Source organism: Macaca fascicularis, chromosome 14 (assembly GCF_037993035.2).
Source record: "Macaca fascicularis isolate 582-1 chromosome 14, T2T-MFA8v1.1".
Lineage (NCBI taxonomy): Eukaryota > Metazoa > Chordata > Mammalia > Primates > Cercopithecidae > Macaca > Macaca fascicularis.
The window spans coordinates 62,006,247-62,031,058 of record NC_088388.1 but is presented as its reverse complement, the minus strand read 5'-3'; positions in this window follow the sequence as shown (position 1 = coordinate 62,031,058).

Below are 24,812 nucleotides of genomic sequence, written 5' to 3'. Positions count from 1 at the left end.
ATCGGAGGATATTTCCTTTGGCCCTATAGTGTTCAAAGGGATCCGAAATATCTGTTCTCAGATTCCACAGAAATAAGGCTAGCAAAGATATCCAGCAAATACAGATGTAACTCTGTGAGATGAATTAACAGAAAACTAAGCATTTTCTCAGAAAACGTCTTTCCAGGTTTCATCTGAGGATATTTCCTTTTTCACCATAGCCCTCTATGGGCTTCGAAATATCACTTTGCCAATTCCACAAGAACTGTCTTAACGAAAGTCTTATGGAGGGGAAAGCTGTAACTCTGTGAGATGATTTCGCAGAACTCAACGAAATTTCTCAGAAAGCCTCTTTGTCTTTGTTATCGGAGGACATTTCCTTTGGCCCTATAGTCTTCAAAGGGATCCGAAATATCTGTTCTCAGATTCCACAGAAATAAGGCTAGCAAAGAGATCCACGAAATACAGATGTAATTCTGTGAGAGGAATTAACAGAACACTAAGCAGTTTCTCAGAAAGCTTCTTTCCAGATTTCATCTGAGGATATTTTCTTTTTCACCATAGCCCTCTATGGGCTTCCAAATATCACTTTGCCAATTCCACAAGAACTGTCTTAGCGAAAGGCTCCTTACGGAGATAGCTCTAAGTCTGTGAGTTGATTTCACCGAACACAAAGAAGTTGATCAGAAAGCTTCTTACTCTTTTTTATCGGAGGATATTTCCTTTGGCCCTATAGTCTTCAAAGGGATCCGAAATATCTGTTCTCAGGTTCCACAGAAAAAAGACTAGCAAAGAGATCCACGAAATACAGATGTAACTCTGTGAGATGAATTAACAGAACAGTAAGCAGTTTCTCAGAAAACTTCTTTCAAGATTTCATCTGAGGATACTTCCTTTTTCACCATACCCCTCTATGGGCCTCCAGATATCACTTTGCCAATTCCACAATAACTGTCTTAGCGAAAGGCTTCTTGATCGGAAAGCTGTAACTCTGTGAGATGATTTCACAGAACACAAATAACTTGCTCAGAAAGCTTCTTTCTCTTTGTTATCGGAGGATATTTCCTTTGGCCCTATAGTCTTCAAAGGAATCCGAAATATCTGTTCTCAGATTCCACAGAAATAAGGCTAGCAAAGATATCCAGGAAATACAGATGTAACTCTGTGAGATGAGTTAACAGAAAACTAAGCATTTTCTCAGAAAGCTTCTTTCCAGGTTTCATCTGAGGATATTTCCTTTTTCACCATAGCCCTCTATGGGCTTCGAAATATCACTTTGCCAATTCCACAAGAACTGTCTTAGCGAAAGGCTTATGGAGGGGAAAGCTGTAACTCTGTGAGATGATTTCACAGAACTCAACGAAATTTCTCAGAAGGCCTCCTTGTCTTTGTTATCGGAGCATATTTCCTTTGGCCCTATAGTCTTCAAAGGGATCCGAAATATCTGTTCTCAGATTCCACAGAAAAAAGACTAGCAAAGAGATCCACGAAATACAGATGTAACTCTGTGAGATGAATTAACAGAACACTAAGCAGTTTCTCAGAAAACTTCTTTTCAGATTTCATCTGAGGATAATTCCTTTTTCACCATAGACCTCTATGGGTTTCCAAATATCACTTTGCCAATTCCACAAGAACTGTCGTAGCGAAAGGCTCCTTGATGGGAAAGCTGTAACTCTGTGAGATGATTTCACAGAACACAAAGAAGTTTCTCGGAAAGCTTCTTTCTCTTTGTTATCGGAGGATATTTCCTTTGGCCCTATAGTATTCAAAGGAATCCGAAATATCTGTTCTCAGATTACACAGAAATAAGGCTCGCAAAGAGATTCACGAAACACAGATGTAACTCTGTGAGATGAATTAACAGAACACTAAGCAGTTTCTCAGAAATCTTCTTTCCAGATTTCATCTGAGGATATTTCCTTTTTCACCATAGTTCTCTAAGGGCTTCCAAATATCACTTAGCCATTTCCACAAGAACTGTCGTAGCGAAAGGCTCCTTGAGGGGACAGCTGTAACTCTGTGAGATGATTGCACAGAACACAAAGAAGTTTCTCAGAAAGCGTCTTTCTCTCTGTTATCGGAGGATATTTCCTTTGGCCCTACAGTCTTCAAAGGGATCCGAAATATATGTTCTCAGATTCCACAGAAAAAGACTAGCAAAGAGATCCACGAAATACAGATGTAACTCTGTGAGATGAATTAACAGAACACTAAGCAGTTTCTCAGAAAACTTCTTTTCAGATTTCCTCTGAGGATACTTCCTTTTTCACCATAGACCTCTATGGGCTTCCAAACATCACTTTGCCAATTCCACAATAACTGTCTTAGCGAAAGGCTTCTTGATGGGAAAGCTGTAACTCTGTGATATGATTTCACAGAACACAAAGAAGTTTCTCAGAAAGCTTCTTTCTCTTTGTTATCGGAGGATATTTCCTTTGGACCTATAGTCTTCAAAGGGATCCGAAATATCTGTTCTCAGATTCCACAGAAATAAGGCTAGTAAAGAGATCCACGGAATACAGATGTAACTCTCTGAGATGAATTAACAGAACACTAAGCAGTTTCTCAGAAAGCTTCTTTTCAGATTTCATCTGAGGATACTTCCTTTTTCACCATAGACCTCTATGGGCTTCCAAACATCACTTTGCCAATTCCACAATAACTGTCTTAGCGAAAGGCTTCTTGATGGGAAAGCTGTAACTCTGTGAGATGATTTCACAGAACACAAATAGGTTGCTCAGAAAGCTTCTTTCTCTTTGTTATCGGAGGATATTTCCTTTGGCCCTATAGTGTTCAAAGGGATCCGAAATATCTGTTCTCAGATTCCACAGAAATAAGGCTAGCAAAGATATCCAGGAAATACAGATGTAACTCTGTGAGATGAATTAACAGAAAACTAAGCATTTTCTCAGAAAGCTCTTTCCAGGTTTCATCTGAGGATATTTCCTTTTTAACCATAGCCCTCTATGGGCTTCGAAATATCACTTTGCCAATTCCACAAGAACTGTCTTAGCGAAAGGCTTATGGAGGGGAAAGCTGTAACTCTGTGAGATGATTTCACAGAACTCAACGAAATTTCTCAGAAAGCCTCTTTGTCTTTGTTATCGGAGGATATTTCCTTTGGCCCTATAGTCTTCAAAGGGATACGAAATATCTGTTCAAAGATTCCACAGAAATAAGGCTAGCAAAGAGATCCACGAAATACAGATGTAACTCTGTGAGATGAATTAACAGAACACTAAGCAGTTTCTCAGAAAGCTTCTTTCCAGATTTCATCTGAGGATATTTCCTTTTTCACCATAGCCCTCTATGGGCTTCCAAATATCACTTTGCCAATTCCACAAGAACTGTCTTAGCGAAAGGCTCCTTCAGGAGATAGCTCTAAGTCTGTGAGTTGATTTCACCGAACACAAAGAAGTTGATCAGAAAGCTTCTTACTCTTTTTTATCGGAGGATATTTCCTTTGGCCCTATAGTCTTCAAAGGGATCCGAAATATCTGTTCTCAGGTTCCACAGAAAAAAGGCTAGCAAAGAGATCCACGAAATACAGATGTAACTCTGTGAGATGAATTAACAGAACACTAAGCAGTTTCTCAGAAAACTTCTTTCAAGATTTCATCTGAGGATACTTCCTTTTTCACCATAGCCCTCTAAGGGCTTCCAAATATCACTTTGCCAAATCCACAATAACTGTCTTTGCGAAAGGCATCTTGATGGGAAAGCTGTAACTCTCTGAGATGATTTCACAGAACACAAAGAAGTTGCTCAGAAAGCTTCTTTCTCTTTATTATCAGAAGATATCTCCTTTGGCCCTATATTCTTCAAAGCGATCCGAAATATCTTATCTCAGATTCCACAGAAATAAGGCTAGCAAAGAGATCCACGAAATACAGATGTAACTCTGTGAGATGAATTAACAGAACACTAAGCAGTTTCTCAGAAAGCTTCTTTTCAGATTTCATCTGAGGATATTTCCTTTTTCAGCATAGCCCTCTATGGGCTTCCAAATATCACTTTGACAATTCCACAAGAACTGTCTTAGCGAAGGGCTCCTTGAGGGGACAGCTGTAACTCTGTGAGGTGATTGCACAGAACACAAAGAAGTTTCTCAGAAAGCTTCTTTCTCTCTGTTATCGGAGGATATTTCCTTTGGCCCTATAGTCATCAAAGGGATCCGAAATATCTGTTCTCAGATTCCACAGAAAAAAAGACTAGCAAAGAGATCCTCGAAATAAAGATGTAACTCTTTGAGATGAATTAACAGAACACTAAGCAGTTTCTCAGAAAACTTCTTTTCAGATTTCATATGAGGATACTTCCTTTTTCACCGTAGACCTCTATGGGCTTCCAAATATCACTTTGCCAATTCCACAATAACTGTCTTAGCGAAAGGCTTCTTGATGGGAAAGCTGTAACTCTGTGAGATGATTTCACAGAACACAAAGAAGTTTCTCAGAACGCTTCTTTCTCTTTGTTATCGGAGGATATATCCTTTGGCCCTCAAATCTTTTAAGGGATTCGAAATATCTGTTCTCATATTCCACAGAAATAAGGCAAGCAAAGAGATCCACGAAATACAGATATAACTCTGTGAGATGAATTAACAGAAAACTAAGCAGTTTCTCAGAAAGCTTCTTTCCAGATTTCATCTGAGGATATTTCCTTTTTCACCATTGCCTTCTATGGGCTTCCAAATATTACTTTGCCATTTCCACAAGACCTGTCTTAGCGAAAGGCTCCTTAAGGAGATAGCTCTAAGTCTGTGAGATGATTGCACAGAACACAAAGAAGTTTCTCAGAAAGCTTCTTTCTCTCTGTTATCGGAGGATATTTCCTTTGGCCCTATAGTCTTCAAAGGGATCCGAAATATCTGTTCTCAGATTCCACAGAAAAAAGACTAGCAAAGAGATCCACGAAATACAGATGTAACTCTGTGAGATGAATTAACAGAACACTAAGCAGTTACTCAGAAATCTTCTTTCCAGATTTCATTTGAGGATATTTCCTTTTTCACCATAGTCCTCTATGGGCTTCCAAATATCACTTAGCCAAATCCACAAGAACTGTCGTAGCGAAAGGCTCCTTGAGGGGAAAGCTGTAACTCTGTGAGATGAATCCACAGAACACAAAGAACTTTCTCAGAAAGCTTCTTTCTCTTTGTTATCGGAGGATATTTCCTTTGGCCCTAGAGTTTTCCAAGGGATCCGAAGTATCTGTTCTCAGATACCACAGAAATAAGGCTAGCAAACAGATCCATGACATACAGATGTAACTCTGTGAGATGAATTAACAGAACACTAAGCAGTTTCTCAGAAAGCTTCTTTTCAGATTTCGTCTGAGGATATTTCCTTTTTCACCATAGCCCTCTATGGGCTTCCAAATATCACTTTGCCAATTCCACAAGAACTGTCGTAGCGAAAGGCTCCTTTAGGGGAAAGCTGTAACTCTGTGAGGAGATTTCATAGAACACAAAGAAGTTTCTCAGAAAGCTTCTTTCTCTTTGTTATAGGAGGATATTTCCTCTTGCCCTATAGTCTTCAAAGGGATCCGAAATATCTGTTCTCAGATTCCACAGAAATAAAGCTAGCAAAGAGATCCACGAAATACAGATGTAACTCTGTGAGATGAATTAACAGAACACTAAGCAGTTTCTCAGAAAGCTTGTTTCCAGATTTCATCTGCGGATATTTCCTTTTTAGCCATAGCCCTCTATGCGCTTCCAAATATCACTTTGCCAATTCCACAAGAACTGTCTTAGCGAAAGGCTCCTTGAGGTGAGAGCTGTAACTCTGTGAGATGATTTCACAGAACGCAAAGAAGTTTCCCAGAAAGCTTCTTTCTCTTTGTTATCGGAGGATATTTCCTTTGGCCCTATAGTCTTCAAAGGGATCCGAAATATCTGTTCTCACATTTCACAGAAATAAGGCTAGCAAAGAGATACACAAAATAAAGATATAACTCTGTGAGATGAATTAACAGAACACTAAGCAGTTTCTCAGAAAGCTTCTTTCCATATTTCATCTGAGGATATTTGCTTTTTAAACATCGCCCTCTATGGGCTTCCAAATATCACTTTGCCAATTCCACAAGAACTGTCCTAGCGAAAGGCTCCTTTAGGGGAAAGCTGTAACTCTGTGAGATGATTTGACAGAACACAAAGAAGTTTCTCAGAACGCTTCTTTCTCTTTGTTATCGGAGGATATTTCCTTTGGCCCTACAATCTTCAAAGGGATCCGAAATATCTGTTCTCAGATTCCACAGAAATAAGGCTAGCAAAGAGATCCACGAAATACAGATGTAACGATGTGAGATGAATTAACAGAACACTAAGCAGTTTCTCAGAAAGCTTCTTTCCAGATTTCATCTGAAGATATTTCCTTTTTCACCATAGCCCTCTATGGGCTTCCAAATATCACTTTGCCAATTCCACAAGAACTGTCTTAGGGAAAGGCTTCTTGATGTGAAAGCTGTAACTCTGTGAGATGATTTCACAGAACACAAAGAAGTTTCTCAGAGAGTTTCTTTCTCTTTGTTATCGGAGGATATTTCCATTGGCCCTATAGTCTTCAAAGGGATCCGAAATATCTGTTCTCAGATTCCAAAGAAATAAGGCTAGCAAAGACATTCAGGAAATACAGATGTAACTCTGTGAGATGAATTAACAGAACACTAAGCAGTTTCTCAGAAACCTTCTTTCCAGATTTCATATGAGGGTATTTTTTTTTTCACCATACCCCTCTATGGACTTCCAAATATCAGTTTGCCAATTCCACAAGAACTGTGTTAGCGAAAGGCTCCTTGAGGGGAAAGCTGTAACTCTGTGAGATGATTTCACAGAAAACAAAGAAATTTCTCAGAAAGCTTCTTTCTCTTTGTTATCAGAGGATATTTCCTTTGGCCCTATAGTCTTCAAAGGGATCCGAAGTATCTGTTCTCAGATTCCTCAGAAATAAGACTATCAAAGGGAACCACGAAATACAGATGTAAATCAGTGAGATGAATTGACAGAACACTAAGCAGTTTCTCCGAAAGCTTCTTTACAGATTTCTTCTGAGGATATTTCCTTTTTCACCATAGCCCTCAATGGGCTTCCAAATATCACTTTGTCAATTCCACAAGAACTGTCTTAGCGAAAGGTTCCTTGAGGGGAAAGCTGTAAGTCTGTGAGGTGATTTCATAGAACACAAAGAAGTTTTTCAGGATGCTTCTTTCTTTTTGTTATCGGAGGATATTTCCTTTGGCCCTATAGTCTTCAAAGGGATCCGAAATATCTGTTCTCAGATTCCACAGAAATAAGGCTAGTAAAGAGATCCACGAAATACAGATGTAACTCTCTGAGATGAATTAACAGAACACAAAGCAGTTTCTCACAAAGCTTCTTTCCAGATTTCACGTGAGGATATTTTCTTTTTCAACATAGCTCTCTATTGGCTTCCAAATATCACTTTGCCAATTCCACAAGAACTATCGTTGCGAAAGGCTTCTGGTGGCGTAAGCTGTAACTCTGTGAGATGATTTCACAGAACACAAAGAAGTTTCTCAGAAAGCTTCTTTTTCTTTCTTATCGGAGGATATTTCCTTTGGCCCTATAGTCTTCAAAGGGATCCGAAATATCTGTTCTCATATTCCACAGAAATAAGGCTAGCAAAGTGATCCACGAAATACAGATGTAACTCTGTGAGATGAATTAACAGAACACTAAGCAGTTTCTCAGAAAGCTTCTTTTCAGATTTCATCTGAGGATATTTCCCTTTTCACCTTAGCCCTCTATGGGCTTCCAAATATCACTTTGCCAATTCCACATGAACTGTCTTAGGGAAAGGCTTATGATGGGGAAGCTGTAACTCTGTGAGATGATTTCACAGAACACAAAGAAGTTTCTCAGAAAGCTTCTTTCTCTTTGTTATCGGAGGATATTTCCTTTGGCCCTATACTCTTCTAAGGGATCCGAAATATCTGTTCTAATATTCCACAGAAATAAGGCAAGCAAAGAGATCCACGAAATACAAATATAACTCTATGAGATGAATTAACAGAAAACTAAGCACTTTCTCAGAAAGCTTCTTTCCAGATTTCATCTGAGGATATTTCCTTTTTCACCATAGCCCTCTATGGGCTTCGAAATATCACTTTGCCAATTCCACAAGAACTGTCTTAGCGAAAGACTTCTTGAGGGGAAAGCTGTAACTCTGTGAGATGATTTCACAGAACACAAAGAAGTTTCTCAGAAAGCTTCTTTCTCTTTCATATCGGAGGATATTTCCTTTGGCCCTGAGGTCTTCAAAGGGATCCGAAATATCTGTTCTCAGATTCCACAGAAATAAGGCTAGCTAAGAGATACACGAAATACAGATGTAAATCTGTGAGATTAATTAACAGAACTCTAAGCTGTTTCTTAGAAAGCTTCTTTCCAGATTTCATCTTAGGATATTTCCTTTTTCACCATAGCACTCTATGGGCTTCCAAATATCACTTTGCCAATTCCACAAGAACTGTCTTAGCGAAAGGCTTATTGAGGGTAAAGCTGGAACTCTGTGAGATGATTTCACAGAATAGAAAGAAGTTTCTCAGAAAGCTTCTTTCTCTTTGTTATCGGAGGACATTTCCTTTGGCCCTATAGTCTCAAAATGGATCCGAAATATCTGTTCTCAGCATCCACAAAAGCCAGGCTAGCAAGAGATCCACCAAATCCAGATGTAACTGTGTTAGAGGAATTAACAGAACACTAAGCAGTTTCCTAAAAAGCTTCTTTACAGATTTCATCTTAGGATATTTCCTTTTTAAACATAGCCCTCTAAGGGCTTCCAAATATCACTTTGCCAATTCCACTAGAACTGTCTTAGCGAAGGGCTCCTTGAGGGGAAAGCTGTAACTCAGTGAGATGATTTCAAAGAACACAAAGAGGTTGCACAGAAAGCTTCTATCTCTTTGTTATCGGAGGATATTTCCTTTGGCCCTATAGTCTTCCAAGTGATCCGAAATATCTATTCTCAGATTCCACAGAAATAAGGCTAGCAAAGAAATCCACGAAATACAGATGTAACTCTATGAGATGAATTAACAGAACACTAAGCAGTTTCTCAGGAAGCTTCTTTTCAGATTTCATCTGCGGATATTTCCTTTTTCACCATAGCCGTCTATGGGCTTCCAAATATCACTTTGCCAATTCCACAAGAACTGTCTTAGGGAAAGGCTTCTTGATGGGAACGCTGTAACTCTGTGAGATGATTTCACAGAACACAAAGAATTTTCTCAGAATGATTCTTTCTCTTTTTTTCGGAGGATATTTCCTTTGGCCCTATACTCTTCTAAGGGATCCGAAATATCTGTTCTCATATTCCACAGAAAAAAGGCAAGCAAAGAGATCCACGAAATACAGATGTAACTCTGTGAGATGAATTAACAGAACACTAAGCAGTTTCTCAGAAAGCTTCTTTCCAGATTTCATCTGAGGATATTTGCTTTTTCGGAATACCCCTCTACATGCTTCCAAATATCACTTTGCCAATTCCACAAGAACTGTCTTTGCGAAAGTCTCCTTGAGGGGAAAGCTGTAACTCTGTGAGATGATTGCAGAGAACACCAAGTAGTTTCTCAGAAAGCTTCTTTCTCTTTGTTATCGAAGGCTATTTCCTTTGGCCCTATAGTCTTCAAAGGGATCCGAAATATCTGTTCTCAGATTCCACAGAAAAAAGGCTAGCAAAGAGATCCACGAAATACAGATGTAACTCTGTGAGATGAATTAACAAAACACTAAGCAGTTTCTCAGAAAACTTCTGTTCAGATTTCATCTGTGGATACTTCCTTTTTCACCATAGCCCTCTATGGGCTTCCAAATATCACTTTGCCAATTCCACAATAACTGTCTTAGTAAAAGGCTTATTGATGGGAAAGCTGTAACTCTGTGAGATGATTTCACGGAACACAAAGAAGTTGCACATAATGCTTCTTTCTCTTTGTTATCGGAGGATATTTCCTTTGGCCCTATAGTGTTCAAAGGGATCCGAAATATCTGTTCTCAGATTCCACAGAAATAAGGCTACTAAAGAGATACACGCAATACAGATGTAACTCTCTGAGATGAATTAACAGAACACAAAGCAGTTTCTCAGAAAGCTTCTTTCCAGATTTAATCTTAGGATATTTTCTTTTTCACCATAGCTTTCTATGGACTTCCAAATATCACTTTGCCATTTCCACAAGAACAGTCGTTGGGAAAGGCTCCTTGAGGGGAAGGCTGTAACTCTGTGAGGTGATTTCACAGAACACAAAGAAGTTTCTCAGAAAGCTTCTTTCTCTTTGTTATCGGAGGATATTTCCTTTGGCACTATAGTCTTTAAGGGGATCCGAAATATCTGTTCTCAGATTCCACAGAAATAAGGCTAGCAAAGGAATCCACGAAAAACAGATGTAACTCTGTGAGATGAATTAACAGAACACTAAGCAGTTTCTCAGAAACCTTCTTTCCAGATTTCATCTGAGGGTATTTCGTTTTTCACCATACCCCTCTATGGAGTTCCAAATATCACTTTGCCAATTCCACAAGAACTGTCTTAGCGAAAGGTTCCTTGAGGGGAAAGCTGTAACTCTGTGAGATGATGTCACAGAAAACAAGGAAGTTTCTCAGAAAGCTTCTTTCTCTTTGTTATCAGAGGATATTTCCTTTGGCCCTATAGTCTTCAAAGGGATCCGAATTATCTGTTCTCAGATTCCTCAGAAATAAGTCTATCAAAGAGATCCACGAAATACAGATGTAAATCAGTGAGATGAATTGACAGAACATAAGCAGTTTCTCCGAAAGCTTCTTTACAGATTTCTTCAGAGGATATTTCCTTTTTCACCATAGCCCTCAAAGGGCTTCCAAATATCACTTTGTCAATTCCACAAGAACTGTCTTAGCGAAAGGTTCCTTGAGGGGAAAGCTGTAACTCTGTGAGGTGATTTCACAGAACACAAAGAAGTTTCTCAGAAAGCTTCTTTCTCTTTGTTATCGGAGGATATTTCCTTTGGCCCTATAGTCTTCAAAGGGATCCGAAATATCTGTTCTCAGATTCTACAGAAATAAGGCTAGGAAAGAGATCCACGAAATACAGATGTAACTCTGTGAGATGAATTAACAGAACACTAAGCAGTTTCTCAGAAAGCTTCTTTTCAGATTTCATCTGAGGATATTTCCTTTTTCAACATAGCCCTCTATGGGCTTCCAAATATTACTTTGCCAATTCCACAAGAACTGTCTTAGGAAAAGGCTTATGATGGGAAAGCTGTAACTCTGTGAGATGATTTCACAGAACACAAAGAAGTTTCTCAGAAAGGTTCTTTCTCTTTGATATCGGGGGATATTTCCTTCGGCCCTATACTCTTCTAAGGGATCCGAAATATCTGTTCTCATATTCCACAGAAATAATGCAAGCAAAGAGATCCACGAAATACAGATGTAACTCTGTGAGATGAATTAACAGAAAACTAAGCAGTTTCTCAGAAAGCTTCTTTCCAGATTTCATCTGAGGATATTTCCTTTTTCAACATAGACCTCTATGGGCTTCGAAATATCACTTTTCCAAATCCAGAAGAACTATATTAGCGAAAGGCTTCTTGAGGGGAAAGCTGTAACTCTGTGAGATGATTTCACAGAACACAACGAAGTTTCTCAGAAAGCTTCTTTCTCTTTGTTATCAGAGGATATTTCCTTTGGCCCTATAGTCTTCAAAGGGATCAGAAATATCTGTTCTCAGATTCCACAGAAATAAGGCTAGCAAAGAGATCCACGAAATACAGATGTAACTCTGTGAGATGAATTAACAGAACACTAAGCATTTTCTCAGAAAGCTTCTTTCCAGATTTCATCTGAGGATATTTGCTTTTTCACCATAGCCCTCTATGGGCTTCCAAATATCACTTTGCCAATTCCACAGGAACTGTCTTAGTGAAAGGCTTCTTGATGGGAAAGCTGTAACTCTGTGAGATGATTTCATAGAACACAAAGAAGTTTCTCAGAAAGCTTCTTTCCCTTTGTTATCGGAGGATATTTCCTTTGGCCCTATAGTCTTCAAAGGGATCCGAAATATGTGTTCTCAGGTTCCACAGAAAAAAGGATAGCAAAGAGATCCACGAAATACAGATGTAACTCTGTGAGATGAATTAACAGAACACTAAGCAGTTTCTCAGAAAACTTCTTATCAGATTTCATCTGAGGATACTTCCTTTTTCACCATAGCCCTCTATGGGCTTCCAAATATCACTTTGCCAATTCCACAAGACCTGTCTTAGCGAAAGGCTCCTTACGGGGATAGCTCTAAGTCTGTGAGTTGATTTCACAGAACACAAAGAAGTTTCTCAGAAAGCTTCTTTCTCTTTCTTATCGGAGGATATTTCCATTGGCCCTATAGTCTTCAAAGGGATCCGAAATATCTGTTCTCAGATTCCACAGAATTTAGGCTAGCAAAGAGATCCACGAAATACACATGTAACTCTGTGAGATGAATTAACAGAACACTAAGCAGTTTCTCAGAAAGCTTCTTTCCAGATTTCATCTGAGGATATTTCCTTTTTCACCATAGCCCTCAATGGGCTTCCAAATATCACTTTGTCAATTCCACAAGAACTGTCTTAGCGAAAGGTTCCTTGAGGGGAAAGCTGTAACTCTGTGAGATGATTTCACAGAACACAAAGAAGTTTCTCAGAAAGCTTCTTTCCCTTTGTTATCGGAGGATATTTCCTTTGGCCCCATAGTCTTCAAAGGGATCCTAAATATCTGTTCTCAGATTCCACAGAAATAAGGCTAGCAAAGACATTCACGAAATACAGATGTAACTCTGTGAGATGAATTAACAGAACACTAAGCAGTTTCTCAGAAACCTTCTTTCCAGATTTCATCTGAGTATATTTGGTTTTTCACCATACCCCTCTATGGGCTTCCAAATATCACTTTGGCAATTCCACAAGAACTGTCTTAGCGAAAGGTTCCTTGAGGGGAAAGCTGTAACTCTGTGAGATGATTTCACAGAAAACAAAGAAGTTTCTCAGGAAGCTTATTTCTTTTTGTTATCGGAGGATATTTCCTTTGGCCCTATACCCTTTAAAGGGATCCGAAATATCTGTTCTCAGATTCCACAGAAATAAGGCTAGTAAAGAGATCCACGAAATACAGATGTAACTCTCTGAGATGAATTAACAGAACCGAAAGCAGTTTCTCAGAAAGCTTCTTTCCAGATTTCATCTGAGGATATTTTCTTTTTCACCATAGCTCGCTAAGGGCTTCCAAATATCACTTTGCCAATTCCACAAGAACAGTCGTTGTGAAAGGCTCCTTGAGGGGAAAGCTGTAACTCTGTGAGTTGATTTCACAGAACACGAAGAAGTTTCTCAGAAAGCTTCTTTCTCTTTGTTATCGGCGGATATTTCCTTTGGCCCTATAGTATTCAAAGGGATCCGAAATATCTGTTCTCAGATTCTACAGAAATAAGGCTAGCAAAGAGATCCACGAAATACAGATGAAACTATGTGAGATGAATTAACAGAACACTAAGCAGTTTCTCAGAAAGCTTCTTTTCAGATTTCATCTGAGGATATTTCCTTTTTCACCATAGCCCTCTATGGGCTTCCAAATATTACTTTGCCAATTCCACAAGAACTGTCTTAGGGAAAGGCTTATGATGGGAAAGCTGTAACTCTGTGAGATGATTTCACAGAACACAAAGAAGTTTCTCAGAAAGGTTCTTTCTCTTTGATATCGGAGGATATTTCCTTTGGCCCTATACTCTTCGAAGGGATCCGAAATATCTGTTCTCATATTCCACAGAAATAATGCAAGCAAAGAGAACCACGAAATACAGATGTAACTCTGTGAGATGAATTAACAGAAAACTAAGCAGTTTCTCAGAAAGCTTCTTTCCAGATTTCATCTGAGGATATTTCCTTTTTCACCATAGACCTCTATGGGCTTCGAAATATCACTTTTCCAATTCCACAAGAACTGTCTTAGCGAAACGTTCCTTGAGGGGAAGGCTGTAACTCTGTGAGATGATTTCACAGACACAACGAAGTTTCTCAGAAAGCTTCTTTCTCTTTGTTATCGGAGGATATTTCCTTTGGCCAGATAGTCTTCAAAGGGATCCGAAATATCTGTTCTCAGATTTCACAGAAATAAGGCTAGCAAAGAGATCCACGAAATAAAGATGTAACTCTGTGAGGTGAATTAACAGAACATTTAGCAGTTTCTCAAAAAGCTTCTTTCTATATTTCATCTGAGGATATTTGCTTTTTCACCTTAGCCCTCTATGGGCTTCCAAATATCACTTTGCCAATTCCACAAGAACTATCCTACCGTAAGGCTCTTGAGGCGAAAGCTGTAACTCTGTGAGATGATTTCACAGAACACAAAGAAGTTTCTCAGAAACTTCTTTCTCTTTGTTATCGGAGGATATTTCCTTTGTCCCTATAATCTTCAAAGGGATCCGAAATATCTGTTCTCAGATTACACAGAAATAAGGCTAGCTAAGAGATCCACGAAATACAGATGTAACTCTGTGAGATGAATTAACAGAACACTAAGAAGTTTCTCAGAAAGCTTCTTTCCAGATTTCATCTGAGGATATTTGCTTTTTCACCATAGCCCTCTATGGGCTTCCAAACATCACTTTGCCAATTCCACAAGAACTGTCGTAGCGAAAGGTTCCTTGAGGGGAAAGCTGTAACTCTGTGAGATGATTTCACAGAAGACAAAGAAGTTTCTCAGAAAGCTTCTTTCTCTTTGTTATCGGAGGATATTTCCTTTGGCACAATAGTCTTCAAGGGATCCGAAATATCAGTTCTCAAGTTCCACAAAATAAAGGCTAGCAAAGAGATCCACGAAATAAAGATGTAACTCTGTGAGGTGAAATAACAGAACACTTAGCAGTTTCTCAGAAAGCTTCTTTTCAGATTTCATCTGAAGATATTTCCTTTTTCACCATAGCCCTCTATGGGCTTCCAAATATCACTTTGCCAATTCCACAAGAACTGTCTTAGCGAAAGGCTTCTTGATGGGAAAGCTGCAACTCTGTGAGATGATTTCAGAGAGCACAAAGAAGATTCTCAGAAAGCTTCTTTCTCTTTCTCATCAGAGAATATTTCCTTTGGACCCATAGTCTTCAAAGGGATCCAAAATATCTCTTCTCAGATTCCACAGAAATAAGGCTAGCTAAGAGATCCACGAAATACAGATGTAACTCTGTGAGATAAATTAACAGAACACTTAGCAGTTTCTCAGAAAGCTTCTTTTCAGATTTCATCTGAGGATATTTTCTTTTTCACCATAGCCCTCTATGGGCTTCCAAATATCACTTTGCCAATTCCACAAGAACGGTCTCAGGGAAAGGCTTCTTGATGAGAAAGCTGTAACTCTGTGAGATGATTTCACAGAACACAACGAAGTTTCTCAGAAAGCTTCTTTCTCTTTGTTATCGGAGGATATTTCCTTTGGCCCTATAGTCTTCAAAGGGATCCGAAATATCTGTTCTCAGATTCCACAGAAATAAGGCTAGCAAAGAGATCCACGAAATACAGATGTAACTCTGTGAGATGAATTAACAGAACACTAAGCAGTTTCTCAGAAAGCTTCTTTCCAGATTTCATCTGAGCATATTTCCTTTTTCACCATAGCCCTCTATGGACCCCAATATCACTTTGCCAATTTCAAAAGAACTGCCTTAGCGAAAGGCTCCTTGAGAGGAGAGACGTAACTCTGTGAGATGATTTCACAGAACACAAAGAAGTTTCTCAGAAAGCTTCTTTCTCTTGGTTATCGGAGGATATTTCCTCTTGCCCTATAGTCTTCAAAGGGATCCGAAATATCTGTTCTCAGATTCCACAGAAATAAGGCTAGCAAAGAGATCCACGAAATACAGATATAACTCTGAGAGATGAATTAACAGAACACTAAGCAGTTTCTCAGAAAGCTTCTTTCCAGATTTCATCTGAGGATATTTGCTTTTTCACCATAGCCCTCTATGGGCTTCCAAATATCACTTTGCCAGTTCCACAAGAACTGTCGTAGCGAAAGGCTCCTTGAGGGGAAAGCTGTAACTCTGTGAGATGATTTCACAGAAGACAAAGAAGTTTCTCAGAAAGCTTCTTTCTCTTTGTTATCGGAGGATATTTCCTTTGGCCCTATAGTCTTCAAAGGGATCCGAAATATCTGTTCTGAGATTCCACAAAAATAAGGCTAGCAAAGAGATCCACGAAATAAAGATGTAACTCTGTGAGGTGAATTAACAGAACACTAAGCAGTTTCTCAGAAAGCTTCTTTCCAGATTTCATCTGAGGATATTTCCTTTTTCACCATAGCCCTCTATGGGCTTCCAAATATCACTTTGCCAATTCCACAAGAACTGTCTTAGGGAAAGGCTTCTTGATGGGAAAGCTGTAACTCTGTGAGATGATTTCAGAGAGCACAAAGAAGTTTCTCAGAAAGCTTCTTTCTCTTTGTTATCAGAGGATATTTCCTTTGGCGTTATAATCATCAAAGGGATCCGAAATATCTGTTCTCATATTCCACAGAAATAAGGCAAGCAAAGAGATCCATGAAATACAGATGTAACTCTGTGAGATGAATTAACAGAACACTAAGCAGTTTCTCAGAAAGCTTCTTTCCAGATTTCATCTGAGGATATTTCCTTTTTCCCCATAGCCCACTATGGGCCTCCAAATATCACTTTCCCAATTCCACAAGAACTGTCTTAGCGAAAGGCTCCTTGAGGGGAAAGCTGTAACTCTGTGAGATGATTTCACAGAACTCAATGAAGTTTCTCAGAAAGCTTCTTTCTCTTTGTTATCGGAGGATATTTCCTCTTGCCCTATAGTCTTCAAAGTGATCCGAAATATCTGTTCTCAGATTCCACAGAAATAAGGCTAGCAAAGAGATCCACGAAATACAGATGTAACACTGTGAGATGAATTAACAGAACACTCAGCAGTTTCTCAGAAAGCTTCTTTCCAGATTTCATCTGAGGATATTTCCTTTTTCACCGTAGCCCTCTATGGGCTTCCAAATATCACTTTGCCAATTCCACAAGAAATGTCTTTGCGAAAGGATCCTTGAAGGGAGAGCTGTAACTCTGTGAGATGATTTCACAGAACACACAAAAGTTTCTCAGAAAGCTTCTTTCTCTTTGTTATCGGAGGATATTTCCTTTTTCCCTATAGTCTTCAAAGGGATCCGAAATATCTGTTCTCAGATTCCACAGAAATAAGTCTAGCAAACAGATCCACGAAATACAGATGTAATTCTGTGAGATGAATTAAGAGAACACTAAGCAGTTTCTCAGAAAGCTTCTTTCCAGATTTCAACTGAGGATATTTCCTTTTTCACCATAGCCCTCTAAGGGCTTCCAAATATCACTTTGCCAATTCCACAAGAACTGTCTTAGCGAAAGGCTCCTTGAGGGGAAAGCTGTACCTCTGTGAGATGATTTCACAGAACACAAAGAAGTTTATTCGACAGCTTCTTTCTTTTTGTCATCGGAGGATATTCCCTTTGGCCCTATAGTCTTCAAAGGGATCCGAAATAAATGTTCTCAGATTCCACAGAAATAAGGCTAGCAAAGAGATCCATGAAATACAGATGTAACTCTGTGAGATGAATTAACAGAACCCTAAGCAGTTTCGCAGAAAGCTTCTTTCCAGATTTCTTCCTTTTTCACCATAGCCCTCTTTGGGCTTTCAAATATCACCTTGCCAATTCCACAAGAACAGTCGTAGCGAAAGCCTCCTTGAGAGGAAAGCTGTAACTCTGTGAGATGATTTCACAGAACACAAAGTAGTTTCTCAGAAAGCTTCTTTCTCTTTCTTATCGGAGGATATTTCCTTTGGCCCTGTAGTCTTCAAAGGGATCGGAAATATCTCTTCTCAGATTCCACAGAAATAAGGCTAGCAAAGAGATCCAGGAAATACAGATGTAACTCTGTGAGATAAATTAACAGAACACTAAGCAGTTTCTCAGAAAGCTTCTTTCCAGATTTCATCTGAGGATATTTCCTTTTTCACCATAGCCCTCGAAGGGCTTCCAAATATCACCTTGCCAATTCCACAAGAACTGTCTTAGCGAAAGGCTTCTTGTGGAGTAAGCTGTAACTCTGTGAGATGATTTCACAGAACACAAAGAAGTTTCTCAGAAAGCTTCTTTCTCTTTGTCATCGGAGAATATTTCCTTTGGACCTATAGTCACCAAAGGGATCCGAAATATCTGTTCTCAGATTCCACAGAAATAAGGCTAGCAAAGAGATCCACGAAATACAGACGTAACTCTTTGAGATGAATTAACAGAACCCTAAGCAGTTTCGCAGAAAGCTTCTTTCCAGATTTCATCTGAGGATATTTCCTTTTTCACCATAGCGCTCTGTGGGCTTCCAAATATCACTTTGCCAATTCCACAAGAAATGTCTTTGCGAAAGGCTCCTTGAAGGGAGAGCTGTAACTCTGTCAGATGATTTCACAGAACACACAAAAGTTTCTCAGAAAGCTTCTTTCTCTTTGTTATCGGAGGATATTTCCTTTGGCCCTATAGTCTTCAAAGGGATCCGAAATATCTGTTCTCAGATTCCACAGAAATAAGGCTAGCAAACAGATCCACGAAATACAGATGTAATTCTGTGAGATGAATTAACAGAACACTAAGCAGTTTCTCAGAAAGCTTCTTTCCAGATTTCATCTGAGGATATTTCCTTTTTCACCATAGCCCTCTAAGGGCTTCCAAATATCACTTTGCCAATTCCACAAGAACTGTCTTAGCGAAAGGCTCCTTGAGGGGAAAGCTGTACCTCTGTGAGATGATTTCACAGAAAACAAAGAAGTTTATTCGACAGCTTCTTTCTTTTTGTCATCGGAGGATATTCCCTTTGGCCCTATAGTCTTCAAAGGGATCCGAAATATCTGTTCTCAGATTCCACAGAAATAAGGCTAGCAAAGAGATCCATGAAATACAGATGTAACTCTGTGAGATGAATTAACAGAACCCTAAGCAGTTTCGCAGAAAGCTTCATTCCAGATTTCTTCCTTTTTCACCATAGCCCTCTTTGGGCTTTCAAATATCACCTTGCCAATTCCACAAGAACAGTCATAGCGAAAGCCTCCTTGAGAGGAAAGCTGTAACTCTGTGAGATGATTTCACAGAACACAAAGAAGTTTCTCAGAAAGCTTCTTTCTCTTTCTTATCGGAGGATATTTCCTTTGGCCCTGTAGTCTTCAAAGGGATCGGAAATATCTCTTCTCAGATTCCACAGAAATAAGGCTAGCAAAGAGATCCAGGAAATACAGATGTAACTCTGTGCGATAAATTAACAGAACACTAAGCAGTTTCTCAGAAAGCTTCTTTCCAGATTTCATCTGAGGATATTTCCTTTTTCACCATAGCCCTCGAAGGGCTTCCAAATATCACCTTGCCAATTCCACAAGAACTGTCTTAGCGAAAGGCTTCTTGTGGTGTAAGCTGTAACTCTGTGAGATGATTTCACAGAACACAAAGAAGTTTCTCAGAAAGCTTCTTTCTCTTTGTCATCGGAGAATATTTCCTTTGGACCTATAGTCTCCAAAGGGATCCGAAATATCTGTTCTCAGATTCCACAGAAATAAGGCTAGCAAAGAGATCCACGAAATACAGACGTAACTCTTTGAGATGAATTAACAGAACCCTAAGCAGTTTCGCAGAAAGCTTCTTTCCAGATTTCATCTGAGGATATTTCCTTTTTCACCATAGCCCTCTGTGGGCTTCCAAATATCACTTTTCCAATTCCACAAGAACAGTCGTAGCGAAAGCCTCCTTGAGGGGAAAGCTGTAGCTCTGTGAGATGACTTCACGGAACAGAAAGAAGTTTCTCAGAATGCTTCTTTCTCTTTGTTATCGGAGGATATTTCCTTTGGCCCTGTAGTCTTCAAAGGGATCGGAAATATGTGTTCTCAGATTCCACAGAAATAAGGCTAGCAAAGAGATCCACGAAATACAGATGTAACTCTGTGAGATGAATTAACAGAACACTAAGCAGTTTCTCAGAAAGCTTCTCTCCAGATTTCATCTGAGGATATTTCCTTTTTCACCGTAGACCTCTAAGGGCTTCCAAATATCACTTTGCCAATTCCAAAAGAAGTCTCTTAGCGAAAGGCTTCTTGTGGGGTAAGCTGTAACTCTGTGAGATGCTTTCACAGAACACAAAGCAGTTTCTCAGAAAGCTTCTTTCTCTTTGTTATCGGAGGATATTTCCTTTGGCCCTGTCGTCTCCAAAGGGATACGAAATATCTGTTCTCAGATTCCACAGAAATAAGGCTAGCAAAGACATCCAGGAAATACAGATGTAACTCTGTGAGATTAATTAACAGAACACTAAGCAGTTTCTCAGAAAGCTTCTTTCCAGATTTCATCTAAGGATATTTGCTTTTTCACCATCGCCCTCTATGGGCATCCAAATATCACTTTCCCAATTCCACAAGAACTGTCTTAGCGGAAAGCTTCTTGTGGGGAATGCTGTAACTATTTGAGATGATTTCACAGAACACAAAGAAGTTTCTCAGAAAGCTTCTTTCTCTTTCTTATCGGAGGATATTTCCTTTGGCCCTATAGTCTTTAAAGGGATCCGAAATATCTGTTCTCAGATTCCACAGAAATAAGGCTAGCAAAGAGAACCACGAAATACAGATGTAACACTGTGAGATGAATTAACAGAACACTAAGCAGTTTCTCAGAAAGCTTCTTTCCAGGTTTCATCTGAGGATATTTCCTTTTTCACCATAGCCCTCTATGGGCTTCCAAATATCACTTTGCCAATTCCAAAACAACGGTCGTACCGAAAGGCTGCTCGACGGGAAAGTTGTAACTCTGTGAGATGATTTCACAGAACACAAAGAAGTTTCTCAGAAAGCTTCTTTCTCTTTGTTATCGGAGGATATTTCCTTTGGCCCTACAGTCTTCAGAGGGATCCGAAATATCTGTTCTCAGATTCCACAGCAATGAGGCTAGCAAAGAGATCCACGAAATACAGATGTAGCTCTGTGAGATGAATTAACAGAACACTAAGCAGTTTCTCAGAAAGCTTCTTTCCAGATTGCATCTGAGGATATTTCCTTTTTCACCATAGCCATCTATGGGCTTCCAAATATCACTTTGCCAATTCCACAAGAACTTTCTTAGCGAAAGGCTCCTTGAGGGGAGAGTTGTAACTCTGTGAGATGATTTCACAGAACACAAAGAAGTTTCTCAGAATGCTTCTTTCTCTTTGTTATCGGAGAATATTTCCTTTGGACCTATAGTCTCCAAAGGGATCCCTAATATCTGTTCTCAGATTCCACAGAAATAAGGCTAGCAAAGAGATCCACGAAATACAGATGTAACTCTTTGAGATGAATTAATAGAACCTTAAGCAGTTTCACTGAAAGCTTCTTTCCAGATTTCATCTGAGGATATTTACCTTTTTCACCGTAGCCCTCTACGGGCTTCCAAATATCACTTTGCAATTCCACAAGAACTGTGTTTGCGAACGGCTCCTTGAGGGGAAAGCTGTAACTCTGTGAGCTGATTTCACAGAACACAAAGAAGTTTCTCAGAAACCTTCTTTCTCTTTGTTATCGGAGGATATTTCCTTTGGCCATATAGTCTTCAAAGGGATCCGAAATATCTGTTCTCAGATTCCACAGAAATAAGGCTAGCAAAGAGATCCACGAAATGCAGATTTAACACTGTGAGATGAATTAACAGAACACTAAGCAGTTTCTCGGAAAGCTTCTTTCCAGATTTCATCTGAGGATATTTGCTTTTTCACCATAGCCCTCTATGGGCTTCCAAACATCACTTTGCCAATTCCACAAGAACTGTCGTAAACAAAGGCTCCTTGAGGGGAAAGCTGTAACTCTGTGAGATGGTTTCACAGAATACAAAGAAGTTTCTCAGAAAGCTTCTTTCTCTTTGTTATCGGAGGATATTTCCTTTGGCCCTATAGTCTTCAAAGGGATCCGAAATATCTGTTCTCAGATTCCACAGAAATAAGGCTAGCAAAGAGATCCACGAAATACAGATGTAACTCTGTGAGATGAATTAACAGAACACTAAGCAGTTTCTCAGAAAGCTTCTTTCCAGATTTCATCTGACGATATTTGCTTTTTCACGATAGCCCTCTATGGGCTTCCAAATATCCCTTTGCCAATTCCACCAAAACTGTCGTAGCGAAAGGCTCCTTGAGGGGAAAGCTGTAACTCTGTGAGAAGATTTCATAGAAAACAAAGAAGTTTCTCAGAAAGCTTCTTTCTCTTTGTTATCGGAGGATATTTCCTCTTGCCCTATTGTCTTCAATGGGATCCGAAATATCTGTTCTCAGATTCCACAGAAATAAGGCTAGCAAAGAGATCCAAGAAATACAGAGGTAACACTTTGAGATGAATTAACAGAACACTAAGCATTTTCTCAGAAAGCTTCTTTTCAGATTTCATCTGAGGATATTTCCTTTTTCACCATAGCCCTCTATGGGCTTCCAAATATCACTTTGCCAATTCCACATGAACTGTCTTAGCGAAAGGCTCCTTGAGGGGAGAGCTGTAACTCTGTGAGATGATTTCACAGAACACAAAGAAGTTTCTCATAAAGCTTCTTTCTCTTTGTTATCGGAGGATATTTCCTTTGGCCAGATAGTCTTCAAAGGGATCCGATATATCTGTTCTCAGATTTCACAGAAATAAGGCTAGCAAAGAGATCCACGAAATAAAGATGTAACTCTGTGAGGTGAATTAACAGAACATTTAGCAGTTTCTCAGAAAGCTTCTTTCCATATTTCATCTGAGGATATTTGCTTTTTCACCTTAGCCCTCTATGGGCTTCCAAATATCACTTTGCCAATTCCACAAGAACTATCCTACCGTAAGACTCTTGAGGCGAAAGCTGTAACTCTGTGAGATGATTTCTCAGAACACAAAGAAGTTTCTCAGAAACTTCTTTCTCTTTGTTATCGGAGGATATTTCCTTTGTCCCTATAATCTTCAAAGGGATCCGAAATATCTGTTCTCAGATTCCACAGAAATAAGGCTAGCAAAGAGATCCACGAAATACAGATGTAACTCTGTGAGATGAATTAACAGAACACTAAGCAGTTTCTCAGAAAGCTTCTTTCCAGATTTCATCTGAGCATATTTCCTTTTTCACCATAGCCCTCTATGGACCCCAATATCACTTTGCCAATTTCAAAAGAACTGCCTTAGCGAAAGGCTCCTTGAGGGGAGAGCCGTAACTCTGTGAGATGATTTCACAGAACACAAAGAAGTTTCTCAGAAAGCTTCTTTCTCTTGGTTATCGGAGGATATTTCCTCTTGCCCTATAGTCTTCAAAGGGATCCGAAATATCTGTTCTCAGATTCCACAGAAATAAGGCTAGCAAAGAGATCCACGAAATACAGATGTAACTCTGTGAGATGAATTAACAGAACACTAAGCAGTTTCTCAGAAAGCTTCTTTCCAGATTTCATCTGAGGATATTTGCTTTTTCACCATAGCCCTCTATGGGCTTCCAAATATCACTTTGCCAGTTCCACAAGAACTGTCGTAGCGAAAGGCTCCTTGAGGGGAAAGCTGTAACTCTGTGAGATGATTTCACAGAAGACAAAGAAGTTTCTCAGAAAGCTTCTTTCTCTTTGTTATCGGAGGATATTTCCTTTGGCCCTATAGTCTTCAAAGGGATCCGAAATATCTGTTCTCAGATTCCACAAAAATAAGGCTAGCAAAGAGATCCACGAAATAAAGATGTAACTCTGTGAGGTGAATTAACAGAACACTAAGCAGTTTCTCAGAAAGCTTCTTTCCAGATTTCATCTGAGGATATTTCCTTTTTCACCATAGCCCTCTATGGGCTTCCAAATATCACTTTGCCAATTCCACAAGAACTGTCTTAGGGAAAGGCTTCTTGATGGGAAAGCTGTAACTCTGTGAGATGATTTCAGAGAGCACAAAGAAGTTTCTCAGAAAGCTTCTTTCTCTTTGTTATCAGAGGATATTTCCTTTGGCCCTATAATCATCAAAGGGATCCGAAATATCTGTTCTCAGATTCCACAGAAATAAGGCAAGCAAAGAGATCCATGAAATACAGATGTAACTCTGTGAGATGAATTAACAGAACACTAAGCAGTTTCTCAGAAAGCTTCTTTCCATATTTCATCTGAGGATATTTACCTTTTTCACCGTAGCCCTCTAGGGGCTTCCAAATATCACTTTGCAATTCCACAAGAACTGTGTTTGCGAACGGCTCCTTGAGGGGAAAGCTGTAACTCTGTGAGCTGATTTCACAGAACACAAAGAAGTTTCTCAGAAACCTTCTTTCTCTTTGTTATCGGAGGATATTTCCTTTGGCCATATAGTCTTCAAAGGGATCCGAAATATCTGTTCTCAGATTCCACAGAAATAAGGCTAGCAAAGAGATCCACGAAATGCAGATTTAACACTGTGAGATGAATTAACAGAACACTAAGCAGTTTCTCGGAAAGCTTCTTTCCAGATTTCATCTGAGGATATTTGCTTTTTCACCATAGCCCTCTATGGGCTTCCAAACATCACTTTGCCAATTCCACAAGAACTGTCGTAAACAAAGGCTCCTTGAGGGGAAAGCTGTAACTCTGTGAGATGGTTTCACAGAATACAAAGAAGTTTCTCAGAAAGCTTCTTTCTCTTTGTTATCGGAGGATATTTCCTTTGGCCCTATAGTCTTCAAAGGGATCCCTAATATCTGTTCTCAGATTCCACAGAAATAAGGCTAGCAAAGAGATCCACGAAATACAGATGTAACTCTGTGAGATGAATTAACAGAACACTAAGCAGTTTCTCAGAAAGCT